This window comes from Odocoileus virginianus, chromosome 6 (assembly GCF_023699985.2).
Source record: "Odocoileus virginianus isolate 20LAN1187 ecotype Illinois chromosome 6, Ovbor_1.2, whole genome shotgun sequence".
Taxonomy (NCBI): Eukaryota; Metazoa; Chordata; class Mammalia; order Artiodactyla; family Cervidae; genus Odocoileus; species Odocoileus virginianus.
The window spans coordinates 3,807,761-3,818,904 of record NC_069679.1 but is presented as its reverse complement, the minus strand read 5'-3'; the positions used below and the strand labels follow the sequence as shown (position 1 = coordinate 3,818,904).

General features: G+C 41.0%; 1 non-coding gene and 1 pseudogene across 1 annotated transcript; one reads left to right on the top strand and one right to left on the bottom strand.

Annotated features, from left to right (window-relative positions):
- Nucleotides 1-5,891: 5,891 nt before the first annotated feature.
- On the top strand, nt 5,892-7,139 carry LOC110136213 (mortality factor 4-like protein 1 pseudogene; annotated as a pseudogene).
- A 3,576-nt stretch (nt 7,140-10,715) lies between these two features.
- Nucleotides 10,716-10,788, bottom strand: TRNAE-UUC (transfer RNA glutamic acid (anticodon UUC)). The gene has a single exon. It is a non-coding gene; the product is annotated as a tRNA-Glu (tRNA).
- Between the last annotated feature and the right edge of the window lie 356 nt (nt 10,789-11,144).

The following is an 11,144-nucleotide window of genomic DNA, read 5'->3' as shown; positions in this document are numbered from 1 at the left end:
AATATACTGTATTGGTGTTTTTCTTTCTGACTTACTTCACTCTATATAATAGGCTCCAATTTCATCCACCTCGTTAGAACTGATTCAAATGAATTCTTTTTAATAGCTGAGTAATATTCCATTGTGTATATGTACCACAGCTTTCTTATCCATTCGTCTGCCAATGGACATCTAGGTTGCTTCCATGTCCTAGCTATTGTAAACAATTCTGTGATGAACATTGGGGTACACGTGTCTCTTTCAATTCTGGTTTCCTCCGTGTGTATGCCCCCTTGGTGTGTAATTCCACCCGTGGGATTGCTGGGTCGTATAGCAGTTCTATTTCCAGTTTTTAAAGGAATCTCACACTGTTCTCCATAGTGGCTGTACTAGTTTGCATTCCCACCAACAGTGTAAGAGGGCTCCCTTTTCTCTGCACCCTCTCCAGAATTTATTGCTTGTAGACTTTTTGATAACAGCCATTCTGACTGGTGTGAGATGATACCTCATTGTGGTTTTGATGTGCATTTCTCTGATATTGAGCATCTTTTCATGTGTTTGTTAGACATCCATATGTCTTCTTTGGAGAAATGTCTGTTTAGTTCTTTGGCCCATTTTTTGACTGGGTCATTTATTTTTCTGGTATTGAGCTGCATGAGCTGTTTGTATATTTTGAGGTTAATTCTTTGTCAGTTGCTTCATTTGCTATGATTTTCTCCCATTCTGAAGCCTGTCTTTTCATCTTGCTTATACTTTCTTTGTTGTGCAAAAGCTTTTAAGTTAGATTAGGTCCTATTCATTCATTTTTTGCTTTTATTTCCATTCCTCTGGGAGGTGGGTCCTAGAGGACCCTGCTGCGATTTATGTCAAAGAGTGTTTTGCCTATGTTTTCCTCTAGGAGTTTTATAGTTTCTGGTCTTACATTTAGATCTTTAATCCATTTTGAGTTTATTTTTGTGTATGGTGTTAGGAACTGTTCTAGTTTCATTCTTTTACAAGTGGTTAACTGGTTTTCCCAGGACCACTTGTTAAAGAGATTGTCTTTTCTCTGTTGTATATTCTTGCCTCCTTTGTCAAAGATAAGGTGTCCATAGGTGTGTGGATTTATCTCTGAGCTTTCTATTTTGTTCCACTGATCTATATTTCTGTTTTTGTGCCAGTACCATACTGTGTTGATGACTGTAGCTTTGTAATATAGTCAGAAGTCAGGCAGGCTGATTCCTTCATTTCCATGAAAATTTTGTTTCTTTAAAAAAGATCATAAAAAAGATTGAAACTAACATATCTCAGTGCTAATATATGATGAAATTTGGTCTTGAGTACATGAATGTTTATTACATTTATTTTTTCTGACTTAAAAAAACTTTATTATAAAATTAATAATTTTAAAAATGCCATGCAGTCATTAAAACAAAATTAATTATACCTATATTTCAAAAGCAATGTTAAATGAAGAAAAGAATTTGCAGCAGATTTTATATACATTATGATGCCATTTCAATTTTTTGTGTGTGTTTTTTCTTTTTCAGTTTGTTCTTTTTTCATATTTTTGCCATTTTAACTTTTAAATAAGTAAAATGACATTCTATATTATTGATAGATTTATACTCATGTGGCACAAGTATTTTAAAATGTAAGGGCAGGACACACACCAATGATATCGAATAGTTTTACCTTTGAGGAGAGGTGATGAATAGCATTGCAGATACAAAGATTCCCTGATAGTCACATTGGCTCAGTCTTGGTGTTGAGTACATGGCTATTTATTGTATGACTCTCTGTATTTCTTGGTATATTTCAGATAGTTCATATTTTAAAAAATTAATTTATTTTTAATTGGAGGATAATTGCTTTACAGTGTTGTGTTGGTTTCTGCCACAGATCAACATGAATCAGCCACAGGTATACACATGTTGGACACAACTTAGCTAAACAACAACAGATAAGTTTCTCCTCCCTCTTGCGCCTCCCTCCCACCTCCCACCCCATCCCACCCCATCCCACCCTCTAGGTTGTCACAGAGCCCTGGGCTGCGCTCCCTGTGTCACAAGTTCCCATCAGCTATCTGTTTTACATATGGTAATACTTATGTCTCAGGCTTATATTTTTAATAAACATTCTATTCTGATTGGTCTTTCCCTTTGATTATAATGAAAGTAACCACATAAGTATATGCTATCTCTTGACTGGCATGAAAAGAAAAGGTAAAGAATCTCTATAACCTCCAGTTGCCATATCTTTCTGGTGCATTCTTTACTGCATCGTATTTTCAAAACACTGACCATATCCTTGATTAAAAACAACCACCCCAGTGCTTATGTACTCAGTTATTTTTGTGGGTGTTAAACAGCATTGCTGCATGGAACCAAAACACTGGTGTAGGCACCAGAAGTTAAGAGAAGAATCATGGTAGGCAAGTCCTGGGTTATGCATTTCTCCCACTAAAAAAAAAAAAAATGCGGATTTTATGCTTCAGGTGAACCTAGTTCCAGCACAGGAGTGGGGTCGTGGTGGGGGTGGAGAGAGGAGGGTGGGATGAATGTAGACGTTAGAACTGATGTACATACATTACTATGTGTAAAGTGGATAACCGGTGGGAACCTACTATAAAGCGCGGGGGGCTCATCTCGGTGCCCGTGATGACCTAGAGGGGAGAGCAGTCCGAGAGGGAGGGGATACATATGTACATACAGCTGAGTCACTTCATACTACAGCAGACACTAACGTGGCATTGTAAACAATTATATTCCAATAAACGAGAAAAACAAAAAACTTACAAACAGCGCATGAGGCTTAAAAAATCCAGATTTTATATAATTTTATGGAGAAAGGATTTTAAGTTATCCATTTACACCCCTCCATGTTATCCTCTGATCCCTACAGAGCGGTTCTGGTGTTGTGTTTTTATTTAACATCAGTTAACATTTCCGTATATCCACCTAGTCCACACACTAGTCAGTGTTCCATAGTTTTCCATCTTGATCATGCACAGCAGTTTACTTAGACTTGTCACTATTGTTGAACTTTTGAGATTTTTCCAACTCTCCAGTATTATAAATAGCATTTCTATGACCATCTTTGTGCAAGCTACCTCTTTTCTTTCTGGTCACTTCCTTCAGGTATAATCCTAAAGTGGAATTAGGCCAAAAGGTATGAATGGTTTTGTGACTCTAAGTTCATATTCTAACATTGTATCCACTTACCTTAGATCCGAAATATTAAACTTACACATTTTAATATACTTTAAGATTTTAATAGATATGGAGTGATTGTTAAAAGGTGATTAATGAAAAGCTCTCTCAGCTGCTTTTTAAATCGTGTGTGTGTATATGTGTCTAGTTATTAAAAGTCATACTCTCATTGTGAAAAAATAAAATCAGGTAAGTGAAAGTACACTATAAACCCTGCTCTTAAAAGATTTCATGTTCCAATTTGACTTATACTCTTTTATATGATTCTGTATGCAAGCAATAGTTTCATTCTGGAGACATCAGGCAACATTTAGAAGTTCTTTAGAAACCAAGGAATACATCCTGTGTGCTTGAGTCTTTTTCTCTTGATTTTGTAATTCTTTCATTATTCCTTTCTCTTCAAATCTGCAGCCTTACTGTCTATCCAGCCCTTTTTTTCTGAAACTTCCAACATAATCCAATCTCACCAAAATCTTTATTTGGCATGTTAAACCTTTCAACTACAAGTTTATTTTTATTCTTTACAATCTGTTCCAAGCCACAGCAGCATCTCAGAATAATGCCCTTGACCCACCCCAGATTAGTGAAATCAGGATTTTAAAGGGTGTGGCCTAGGAATCTGCTTTTTCCGAAGTTCCCCAGGTGATTTTTAAAATAGACAGGATGAAAACCACTGTGTTAATCTAATTTCTGGAATCATTTCTCTGTGTTTGCTTGTTTTTACTTTTTTACTAATTGCTTTCTCCTTAATTTTCTATTAACTGGACTCTTGAGTCTTCTGTTTTACTGAAACCAATAACTTTCTTTAAAAAAAAAAAACAAATTCAATACAATTCAGTCCTGAATAGGTGATAAGTCTAGAAGTTGCCTTTTCTGCCCTTGATATGCTATTTTGTTACTTTGCTAGTTTCATATTGATTTCAAAGTTTCATGTTTGTTAATGTATGTTTATCTACTGCTACACTGTGAAGTACTCCAAAACCTAGTGGCTTAAAACAACAAACCATTCCTTTGTTCCAATTCTGTGATGTGGGCAGGGCTGGATGGGGACTGCTGGTGTCTACTCCTAGCGGTGTTGGCTGGGAATGCTTAACTGGGGGCTTGAGTACTCCTGAGGCTTGACTTGCACGGCTAGTGCCTCAGTTGCCTCTTTCTCCAACAGGGAGAAAAAGGGAGGCTGGAGTTTTTTTTACATAGTGTCTTGGGGCCCTTAAGAAACTAAAAGCTGAGGTCATCAGATTTCTGAAGGCCCAACCCTGAGATCAGCAGGGTGTCACTTTTGCCATATTCTATAGGTTAGAGCAAGTCACAGGCCAGCCAGATTCAAGGAGAGAGGAAATAGACTCCACTCTGGGTGGAGAGGAACGGCATGTATGAACAAGGACAGGAGGTTTCAGGGGAATATATGCATATGCCAGACAAAGAGTATCGGTTGTAATTATTGATGAACGAACAAGTGAATAGAGTAACAAAGAGCATAGGACAGGAAATATTTTAAAATATACAGACAGTACACAGACAACAAAAATACCCTTTTATATAAAGGGAATGTATTTAATGGTAGAGACTGACTGCGTTCAGTTTTGTATCAAAAAGGAAACGGAGGGAAGCAGAAGATATTTTACATTGAGACAGACTGTGTCGGGCAAGGCCAGACTGTGTGAGCTGAGAGACGCTTCAGCTGGACCAGGAGGAACTCTCTATGGCCCCTAAGAGACTTAGGTGCCCAAGGCAGGCAGGACAGAGAAGTCAGTTCTGGGTGTGGAACCAGAACAGGCGTGAGATGTGAGAGAGGTTCTGAGATCAGGGCAGCAAGTCCAGATCAGCCATGTCAGACTCTGCCACCAGAAACTCCGGACAGGAAAATGAAAGACAAAATAGAGACCCAGGCCAACAGGAGACAAGGTACCAGGCATGAACATCAAACATGGCCTTTGACCATGAGCATGCTGCTCAGCCAGCCTGATCTGTGGGCCCTGGGGGCTAGGATTACTGCAGCTGACCTGGTGCTGGGTTTGTCAGGATCTCTTTTCTGTTTTCTTACTGGATCGTCTGTTCTATCTGAATTTCAGAAAGAAGTAGCTCTTAGTCACTTTCTCCAGGATTACTCAAAATGTAGTGTAGCCATAGCCTCCGAGATGGCCCCTGGTGACCCCCACTTCTTGGTATTCATTCCTGTCTAGTCCCCTCTGACATTGTGAGTGTGAGTCTGTGTGACGCGTAGAATATGGCAAAAGTAATGATATATCTCTTCCGAAGCTAGGCTATTAAATACTGAGAGTTCCATCCTGGGCTGTCTCTGTCTTTCTGACCACTCTGTGGGAAGGATGTTGTCGGGTTGTGAGCAGCTCTATGGCGAGGCGCACGTCGGGGGTGGGAAGTGGGAACTGAGGCCTCTGGCTGAGAACCATGTGAAGGAACTTGAAAGTCAGGTTCTCCAACCTTGTTGAGCCTTGAGATGACTGTAGCCTCTGCTAACGATTTAACTTCAGCCTTATGAGAGACCCTAAGGCAGTAACATCCAGTTAGGTCCTTGCAGAATTCACGACCCTCTGAAACTGTGTGAGATAATAAACGTGGAGTTTCAAGTTGCCAAGTTTGAGTAATCTATTATGCAGCAGTTAATGCCTAATACATGTGGTCTGTATCAGAATTTTCTGGAGAACTTATTGAACAGGTAACTCTCCGGTTGAAAAAAAAACTATCAGGGCCGAGGATGTAGAGTTGGCGGTGCCTGACGGCGCGTCTGACGCGGAGCTGGGTGGGGTAGAGAGTAGGGGGTGGTAGTCAGGGGTGGTGGGAGAAGGAGGAGGCGGCGGCGGTGAATCTTTTATAAATGGCGCCGAAGCAGGACCCGAAGCCTAAATTCCAGGAGGGTGAGAGAGTGCTGTGCTTTCATGGGCCTCTTCTGTATGAAGCAAGTGTGTAAAAGTTGCCATAAAGGATAAACAGGTCAAATACTTCATCCATTACAGTGGTTGGAATAAAAATTGGGATGAATGGGTTCCGGAAAGCAGAGTACTCAAGTATGTGGATACCAATTTACAAAAACAGAGAGAACTTCAAAAAGCCAAGCAGGAGCAGTATGCAGAGGGGAAGATGCGAGGGGCTGCCCCTGGGAAGAAGACTGCTGGGCTACAACAAAAAAATATTGAAGTGAAAACGAAAAAGAACAAACAAAAGACACCTGGAAATGGAGATGGTGGCAGCACTAGTGAAACATCTCAGCCTCCTCGAAAGAAAAGGGCTCGAGTAGATCCTACTGTTGAGAATGAAGAAACATTTATGAGCAGAGTTGAAGTTAAAGTCAAGATTCCTGAAGAACTGAAGCCATGGCTTGTTGATGACTGGGACTTAATTAACCCGGCAAAAACAGCTCTTCTATCTTCCTGCCAAGAAGAACGTGGATTCCATCTTAGAGGATTATGCAAATTACAAGAAATCGCGAGGAGACACAGATAATAAGGAGTATGCAGTCAATGACGTTGTGGCCGGGATAAAGGAATACTTCAATGTGATGTTGGGCACTCAACTGCTCTACAAATTTGAGAGGCCGCAGTACGCTGAGATCCTTGCGGACCACCCTGATGCACCCATGTCCCAGGTGTACGGGGCGCCACATCTCCTGAGACTGTTTGTACGAATTGGAGCAATGTTGGCCTATACACCTCTGGATGAGAAGAGCCTTGCTTTATTATTGAATTATCTTCACGATTTCCTAAAATACCTGGCAAAGAACTCTGCAACTTTGTTTAGTGCCAGTGATTATGAAGTGGCTCCCCCTGAGTACCATCGGAAAGCCGTGTGAGGCACGTGCACCCATCCATGTTTGATCTCTGTAAACACCTTTTTGTTTCTTAGTCCTTCTCTTGTACAAACAATGTACTTTGGAAATGTTCGTGTATAACAAAATTGATGTTTGTTTTCTGTTTGATTTTAAACAGAGAAAATAAAAGGAGTTACAGCTCCTTTTCTTTCCTTTTTTTTTCATTTCAAAGTTGCTACCAGTGTATTCAGTGATGGACAACAGAGAGACATAACTGTAGAGTGTTTATTGCTTCGTTGACAAAGCTGCTTTTGAACGCTGGTGGTTTCTATTCCTTTGACACTATGCACTTTTATAATATGTGTTAATGCTATATGACAGAATGCTCTGATTCCTAGTGCCAAAGGTTCAATTCAGTGTATATAACTGAACACTCATCCATTTGTGCTCCCCCTTTTTTTTATGGTGCTTAAAGAGCCCATCCTTTGCAAGTCATCCATCCATGTTGTTCCTTAGACATTTTATCTTTGCTCAGATTGTTGAAGAACAGTGGCTTGTTTCATGGTTTTTGTATTTGTGTCTAATGCACGTTTTAACATGATAGACGCAATGCATTGTGTAGCTACAGTTTTCTGGAAAAGTTAATCTTTTAGAAATTGTTTTTCAGATCTTCAATAAATTTTTTCTTTAAATTTCAAAAAAAAAAAAAAAACTATCAGATGAAAAAACTATCTTGGAGTAGGGGCCAGTCATCTATACTTCTAGCAAGCTTCTGAGCTGAATCTTGTGTTAGCTGAATCTTAGCTAAGTCCCCTGATAAGTTGTGTCCAACTCTTTGCAACCCCACGGACTGTAGCCCACCAGGCTCCTCTGTCCATGGGATTCTCCAGGCAAGAATACTGGAGTGGGTTGCCATGCCGTCCTCCAGGGGATCTTTCCAACACAGGGATCAAACCTGTGTCTCTTACGTCTCCTGCATTGGCAGATGGGGTCTTTACCAGTAGCGCCACCTGATTCTGTGTACTTTCAAATTTGAGACCCATTGTCTTATGCATTTAATCCCTTAGAATTACTTCTTCCAAATGAATTTGCATTTTAATCCTAATTTCTATGACCTTAAGCAATAAGTATTACTGAAGGCTTAGACACTAAACCCAGAGATTCTGATGCTTTGGGGTTCAGGACACTATTTCAAATATTGCAAGTTTTCTTCATATGTTTGAAACAACTAAAAGACAAAATGAGTGCTAAACAAGCCAACGATGGTTATAACCAATCACTGCTGTTGTACAGACTTGTCCTTCAAGTGTCTGTATTAAATATGCTTTTCCTTGGTTACCCTTCAGCCTTGAGGATGAATCTATTGCTCTGTATGTGCTCGCTCATAAACTCAAGAGGCCAAGTTTTTCCACATTCCTACAGGAGTATGTCAGACTTTGTGCTAGGCATGCATTAGGCCTCACCCTTATTTTGCCATCTCTTCTATGCCCTATTATATATCCGACTCACCACAATGTCCCACTGATAAAAGATTCTACCTGGTTGAGTACCGTAGCTTAAACTCTTGCTAATACTCAGCAATAGAGATAGTTGTTCTATTAGTTAGGGTTCTGACACGAAAAATATTGCGTCTTCAAATTGTGATCATTCAAGAAGTGTTTAATGAAGGGAGGGTGAACAAAGGTGCAAGGTGGGAACACAAGACATAGACACCAGAAGCAGAGCCATCCCTAATGTAACAGGAGGGATTGTTGCTAGAACTGAAGGACAGAGGGCTGTTGAGAGCTTTGGTGGAAGGAGGCCCTCAGTCTCCAGGGAACCCCGTGTGGGGAAAGTAGGAGAATAATACCCAGACCACACTTTCTTCCCTTCCTCTTATCTCTTCCCAGTGTTCTGCATTGGTCAAACCCAACAGGAAGCCAGAGGTAAGACAGTTTGTGGGGGTACTTCATAAAGGTCAGCCTCTTAGAGAAGGGTGGACAGTGATCTGGGGTTTCAGAGATGAGAGAGATATAGATGTCTGACACAGATATCCATCTTTGCATAAAGCTGTCCTGAGAATTTTTCAGACCTAAAATGAGCTACTTCAAGCTCAATGAGACATAGCTTATTTAATAATGTGAAATTTGATTGCATGTTTGTTTGTTTCCAATATGTCATGCCCACAAACATGGCAGTCATATTTTCTTTAAGCCTTCATATTTCTCAACCGAATCTTAACATTTTATTCTATTTTAATCTGTGACCCTACCTTTGTGGTGATTTTAATCAGAAGTTGTAGAGGAAACGGGCTTTCAGAAATTGAATCTGGACTTCCCTGGTTTTACAGTGGACAAGAATCTGCCAGCCAATACAGGGGACATGTGTTGGCTTCCTGGTCTGGGAAGATTCCACATGGCATGGAGCAGCTAAGCCTGTGTCACGACCGCTGAGCCCACACACTGCAGCTCCTGAAACCTGAGCACCCTATAGCCCAGAAAAAGAGAAGCCGTGACAATAAGAAACCCGGGCCCTGTAGCAGGCAGTAGATCCTGCTCACTGAAACTAGAGAAAGCCTGTACAGAAACCAAGACCCAGTGCAGCAAAAAAAAAAAAATAATAATAAAAAAGTTGAATCTGTGACTGGATGTCAAAGTCAGGGGAAGATAAAAGTGTCTTGACTTTCAGTAGAATGTTGGAGAAGGTTCAGAGATAGAAATGGACACCTGGACGTATAGGCCTGAAGTAAGTGGAAGGGAAGAAAGGACTGGGAAGAAAGAGTTAGATAGTTTGAAGAGCACTTCTGAATGTTTTTGAACATAAGAAACAAATGGTTAGATTGACTCCACAAACTCTTCCCAGTTGGTAAGAATGGTCTGTAGATGGTCCTCTTCTCCCCATTTGGGAGGTTAAACAGGGGCTTTGCGAGTAAAAATTCAGCGCCCAGTAATTCTTCACTTTTATGGGCTTTGGACCTCTGAAATGTGGTACATGTGGAGAGGAGGTTCTTTGTGATACTAGATCATAAAACCCAGGATCTGGAAGGGATCTTTTACCACTATGAATCTCCTTTACAACTTTCTTGCTACGTTACTTTTCAGTCACTTACATGTGGCTAGTGATAAGGAGCTCAGTATTTTAATAAGCAACTTTTCCACTCTTTGCCTATGTGTGTGTGAGTGTGCGGGCGCACACGCCTATTCGCTCAGTCATGTCCGACTCTTTGCGACCCCATGGACTGTAACCCACAAAGCTCCCCTGTCTACGGAATTTTCCAGGCAAGAATACTGGATAAGGTTGCCATTTCCTCCTCCAGGGGAATCTTCCCAACTCAGGGATCAAAGCCATGTCTCTTGTTCCTCCTGCATTGGCTGACAGGTTCTTTGCCACTGTGCCACCGGGGAATCACTCTTTGCCTATGTGTGGGGGGTGGGGTGGGGTGGGGTGGGTTAGTCGCTCAGTCGTGTCTGTGTCTTTGCGACCCTATGAACTGCAGCTCTCTGGGCTCCTCTGTCTATGGAATTCTCGATCATAAAACACTTTTCCCTAAGGGCAGAGATATATTTTCTTATAACTTCTGCCCGTTATTATTTTTTTTTTTTGCCTGTTGATTCTTTTTCTGCCATCTAGATAGATTTAGAATATTCTGTTCCTTCTGCTATATGAAAAACTCTCTAAACGCTACCCTTCCTTTTTTTTTCTTCCAACTTTCTTTTATCCTGGTGAAATAATTAACAATAAATATATATATATATATATTTTTTTTTTTTTTTTCTTTTTGCTGTGCTTGCAGGATCGTAGTTCCCAACCAGGGACTGAACCTGGGGCCCCAGCAGTGAAAGTGCTGAGTCCTAACCACTGGACTACCAGGGAATCCCTAGGTGTGTGTGATATTTTATTGCCCACCATGAACCAGACACTGGCCTAGAGGTCTTTGGCAGGGGAGTTGGCCATGCTTCTGTCATGTGGGATGTAACTGTCAGTTGCTTCAGTTGTGTCTGACTCTTTGCAACCCCATGGACTGTAGCCCGCCAGGCTCCTCTGTCCATGGGATTCTCCAGGCAAGAACACTGGAGTGGATTGCCATTTCCTGCTCCAGGGGATCTTCCCAACCCAGGAATTGAACCTATGTCTTCTGTGGTTCCTGCATTGCAGATGGATTCTTTACAGCTGAACCACCAGGGAAGCCCTCTAGTTCCCTGACTGGGGATCAAACCTCTAGTGGAAGC